This window comes from Plecotus auritus (genome assembly GCF_963455305.1).
Source record: "Plecotus auritus genome assembly, chromosome: 7".
In the NCBI taxonomy this organism is placed as follows: Eukaryota; Metazoa; Chordata; class Mammalia; order Chiroptera; family Vespertilionidae; genus Plecotus; species Plecotus auritus.
The window spans coordinates 161238790-161244520 of NC_137774.1; positions in this window are offsets into that span (position 1 = coordinate 161238790).

Here is a 5731-nt window from a genome sequence, read left to right on the forward strand (position 1 = left end):
TTCAGATAGACTGGATTGTAATGTACCAGGTAAAATTTCAGTTACTCTGTGTTTTTCTCTTCAAATTTTTCCTGTCATTGCAGCAACTTCCGATTTAGGATCAGATTTCATCACTGTGGCGTTTTCGCCTTCTTCCAGGTTGTCATTGAAGATGTTAAAGCAGACCTTCAAAGTGACCCTGTGGTTCCTATGTGTATGCTTTTTCAGGGAGCCCATCCAGGGGTAGCTCAGAATGAATACAAGCTGTGAAATCAGAGAGCTAGAAGCTTCTAAACTTGTTATCCAGGGTCAAAACAATTCCCCATGTGGTAATCAAATAAAAAAAGGCTTGGGATGGTAGGATTAGAGCATGAAGTAAGAGATGGAAAACACAGAAAAGAGGATGAAACTAGTTCAGTTCATGTTGCTAGAGATGTATGAGGAACAATGTCTAGAGTGCCTAGAATATTGTCACTAGGTTTAAAAAACAAATTAAAGTTTCCCTATATTAAGAAATAGTTAAGCCAGCCCAGTGTGGCTCCGTGATTGAGCATCAGCCTATGAGCCAGGAGGTCACAAGGTTCGATTCCAGGGCCAGGAGGTCACAAGGTTCAATTCCAGGTCAGGGCACATGTCAAGGTTTAGGCTCAATCCCCAGTAGGGGGTGTGCAGGAGGCAGCCAATCAATGATTCTCATCATTGGTATTTCTCTCTCTCTCTCTCTTCCTTCCTCTTTCTGAAATCAATAAAAAATATATTTAAAAAAAGAAATAGTTAACATATTACTTTCACAGCACAGGTTTTTTTTTTTTTTTTTTTTTAATCTCTTTAAAATCATACCAGAAGATGAATGTCATTTCCATTCAAGGCATAGCAATGGTGACTCAACAAAGCTATTCTCTCTTTGGCATCAGATCAAGGTCCACTAATCTCCACTAGATCTTGAGAGATATTGAAATTTACTTATGAAACTAGTGACTATCCATAATAAATGCACAATAAATATGTTTAATAAATATTTAAACAGATCCAATCAGACACTGTCAAGAAACTTTAAGAGATGTGTTTCTATAAGTAGACCACACCATGATCTTCTCCCCTTACCTCCTCTTTGTGTCTGTGGGACATTTGATAGTTATTGCCGTCTTCATCTGCTTGGGCTTTCATAACAAACACTGCAAACTGGGTGGCTTAAACAACAGACATTTATTTTCTCACAGTTCCGGAGGCTGGAAGTCCAAGATCAAAGTGCTCTCAGGGCTGGTTTCTGGTGAGAGCTCTCTTCCTGGTTGTAGATAACCACCTTCTCTCTGTGTCTTCACATGGCCTTTCCTCTTATGAGTGGGCAGAGAGAGAACTCTGGATTCTCTTCCTCTTCTTATAAGGAAACTAGTCCTATTGGATTAGGGCCCCACCCCTAGGGCTTCATTTAACCTTAATTACCTCCCTAAAGGCTTTCTCTCCAAATATAATCACATTGAAGGGTAAGGCCTTAATATATGAATTTGGAGCATGGCGGGGGGGGGGGGGGGGGGGGACAACACAATTCAGGCCATGATACTTGCTGATGCTGCCTGTGGCCTCCATAGTTGAGATAAAGTCTGATATAGGTGTGTTCCATTTCTCTTTTACCCACCTCTTGCTATTGCTCCAGTCACAACCCCACCCCCAGCTAAGGGTCAGCGTCTCCATGTATTCAACACTCTTTACCACCATACTGCAGTGCCATGCTTTAGAAGACCAGGAGGCAGTTCGTAGCCTCTTGAGTCTTTCTGTGCCTGTTCTGCATGATGCTGATTACTTGAGAGAGCAGTCCCTTGAGGAGAACTGTGCAGACTCCTTGGCTACTGTACTGGGTTGTATAGTGTCCCCCTAAAATTCTTGTCCACCCAGAGGAAATAAGTTAAGATGAGGTCATGCTGGATTAGGGAGAGCTCTAAATCCTGTGACTGGTGACATTATAAGGAGAGGGAAGACAGCCCTGTGAAGACAGAGGCAGAAAGTAGAATGATGCAGCCATAAGTCAAGGTGCCAAAGAGTGCTGGCAGCCACCAGCAGAAAATTCATGATCAATTTATTTTCCTCCACATGTTCCTATCCAACTTACATGCAACACCCATTGAGGACACTTCTAAGCTGTGTCCTGAATTTGACCACTCTTGCTGTCTCTATTCCTGTTGACCTCATCTGAGCCATTGTCAGCTTTCATAAGCTATTGTGATAGTTTCTTAATTTGTCTCTCTGCTTTCACTCTTGACACCTTATGCTCCATTCTGTGCACAGTGGCCAGGGTGACTTTTTAAAATTTGAATCTGATCTGATCACTCCTCTTCTGAAAACCTTACAAAGACTTCCCATAACACTCAGGATACAATCCAATCTCTTTTTCCTGTTTACATTTCCAATTTCACCTTATATCCTCCCTGCTCATCCACCACATTCCAGCCATATCTATCTTCTTCAGTGCATAGAATACTTCTTTCCTCTGCTTGGAATGTCCTTTCTCCCAGATCTTCACTTAATCTGTTTCTTACTATTGTGTATACTTGCTTAATTTAAATATTACTTTCTTGGAGAAACAGCCTCTGGCCATGCAATTTAAAATAGCCTTGATTTATCACAACAGGTCTTAATAGAGCACTCAGTCACCCTCTGACATTTTTCTTGTGTATTTGTGTGCTTGTTTTCCCCCTCTACTGTAATGTAAGACCCATGAGAGCAGGTGTAGTTTCTGTCCTGTTCACTGCAAAAAATAAATGATGTGAACATGGATTGACACAGAGTAGCTGCTCGATAAATATTTGTTGAATGAATGAAAAAATGTGGAGCTGAAGAAATTATTGTCATGATTGTACCACAGAGATTTCCAAGGATCACCAAATCGCAGGAAAGCCTCCTTCCTTTCTTTTGCTGAGAAGTTCTCTGTAGCCACCAGCATTGCCAATAGCCATTATCAATCATCCAGTTTTGTAATATGCTTATTCTTTATCATTCCGAATCTTTCAGTAGTCAACCCTAAGTTGGCTAAGTTACCAGCATTGTCAACATTGTCAAATGGTATTTTTTTGCCTGCCTTAAGAACGACAAGATAATCCTATATAATAAAAGCCCAGTGATCGAAACAGTGGGATGACCAGAACAACCAGAGACCAGAATGACTGTGGCCCCTTGCCCCAGCCAGCCCCGCCCCCCAGCAGGGACCTCTACCCTGATTGGGGGCATGGCTTGCTTAAAAACCATGCATGGCCCCTCGTCCTGGCTGGCCCCGCCCCCCAGCAGGGACCCCCACCTCGATCTACTGCTCCCATCAGGGCAGGCTGGCCAGCCCCCTCCTGTGTACAGGGCCTCTATCCTATATAATAACAGGGTAATGTGCAAATTGACCCTAATGGCAGAACAACCAGAATGACCGCTCGACCAATCACTATGAGGCGCACTGACCACCTTTCAGTCTCTTTCTTGGCCAGCAGGCTCCGATCGCCCGATGGCAAATGGGGAACCAGGGGTGGATGGTGGGGGACATGGGTGGTGCCAGGCCAAGGCCCTCACCCTGCCAGTCATCCCACACACACAGGGCAACCTGTGGCAGGGGTGGGGCTGGCGAGTGGGTGGGAACAGCTGAACTGTTGGTCCCTTCCCCCAGCCATCAGGGCTCTGATCTCCCAATGGCTTACGGGGAACCAGGAGTAGGAGGTGGTGGGGGGCGACTGAGGGCAGCCGGGGAAGATGGACCTGATCACAGGCCAGGCCTAGGGACTGTACCTGTGCATGAATTTCATGTGCTGGGCCTCTAGTTAAAAATATGTAAATACACAAGTGTAGGTATGTGATTGGGCAAAAAAAAAAAACAACAAAAAATGTTCCTTGACTGCTCAATGATGCCTGAAATTCCTTTACTTAGGCAAAGCTTTTTGTTCTAAGTTAGAGATAAAGTTTAAAGATAGGAGACCTGAAAGGAGGCTTGGGCAAACAGGCATTTAACACCTGAAGAGGGTGGGGTGAGGGTGGTGGTTGGGGAGATCTGAAGATCAGTTTCTGCCTGTTGCTTCGTTCACAATTCTTAATCCAGTGTAGAAGTGAAAATGTGGGCCATGGAAGCTTATGATTCTGAATTGTTGGCAAATAAACATATAATACTCCATTTTGCATTATAACGGCTTCCTAGTCACTTCCTTCCATTGTTTGTTCAAATTTTACTCTTCCCTTGCCCATATATATCTTTTCTTCATTTTCTCCAGGTCTTGATATTGCTTTTCATCCTATAAATATTCTTAGGCTGTTCCTTGTGTGTGAAAAACATATTTCTCTTAGGCTTTTCTCAGCAAAATCCCTCTTCTGCAAATTTGTTTTCAGAATTATGTTTCACCAAATCTTTTTAGTCCAGTCCCCTAGTAAAATGCTCCCCTTAGAAAAAGAAGGAATGAGAGAGGGCTCAGGAAAGAAGAGAAATGGGACTGAAAGTCACTAATATTGCATCTGTGAAATCTGCCTTCCTTCCGACTCACGTTTCTGACTTACTTATTTGCTCTGTTTCCTGTTTTGTCCTTCAACTGAAGTCCCAGTGGATAAGGGCTGTACCCTCCTTGATGTTCTCAAAAGCACCTATAAATAACAAGAATACCTACTTTGTGGTAGTTTTCTAATATAATCCGAATTGCTTACCTATCACGTACTTTTTCACAATGATAAAATATCCATACTATCCTGATTCAACATCTATTTTCAGTGAGACACACAAAGTTGTTGTTAATTCAAGGGTTTAAAGCACAGAGCAAAACACCCGGGATATGAATCTGAATGTAGCAGCATCCATACCTGTACACTGGAAATTGAAATTCAGGCCGTATTTTATCTAAGAGCCTCTATTTTATATGTAAGTAAAGGGAAAAGGCAAGATAAGAATTGTATTGAAACTTAAAATAAAAATAGATATTAGTGGAATCAAAAAAGATGAAGCACATGGATTTACCTTATAAGGCATATTTGTACACAATATAAAGCAATAGTGTATTGTACTGATAGTTGACTTTTTTACCTTCAAACTAGATGATTGTTTTAATCTTTCAGAGAAAAATTAGTTGAATTTTCTACTGAGTAGAAGAACAGGAAGGGGAAGAGCAGAAAAAGATAGCTTCGCTCTCTACTCTGTGATTGTGGTTGAGGGTAGTGACAATTTGCTAAAAAAATAAAAATGGGTGGAGAATCTACTTACTTATTTTCTGAATATGTTCTGAGTATTATTTTATTATCTTTATTTACCCAATTATAAATAAGCCAGTTAAGATTATATATGCCCAGTCTATGTCCTTGTAACAGTGGGGAATTGTAATCCACCCCACCATTCTTTCGACATTGCTTCTGTAAATGCTGACTGACTAATACGTAGCTTGTAGATAAATAGAGTGTTTGTATAAGAATCCTAGGACTAACTTCAGAAAATACAGACTCTGACCTTCAGTCATCCCATCTCCAAACAAACCTTGGTTCCAGTTACATCCTGTTCTCAGAAAAGTATTTACTCCTTAAAAAAAAAAAAGTGTCGCCGAAACCGGTTTGGCTCAGTGGATAGAGCATTGGCCTGCGGACTGAAGGGTCCCTGGTTCGATTCCGGTCAAGGGCATGTACCTTGGTTGCGGGCACATCCTCAGTGGGAGGTGTGCAGGAGGCAGCTGATCGATGTTTCTCTCTCATCGATGTTTCTAGCTCTCTATTCCTCTCCCTTCCTCTCTGTGAAATATCAATAAAATATATA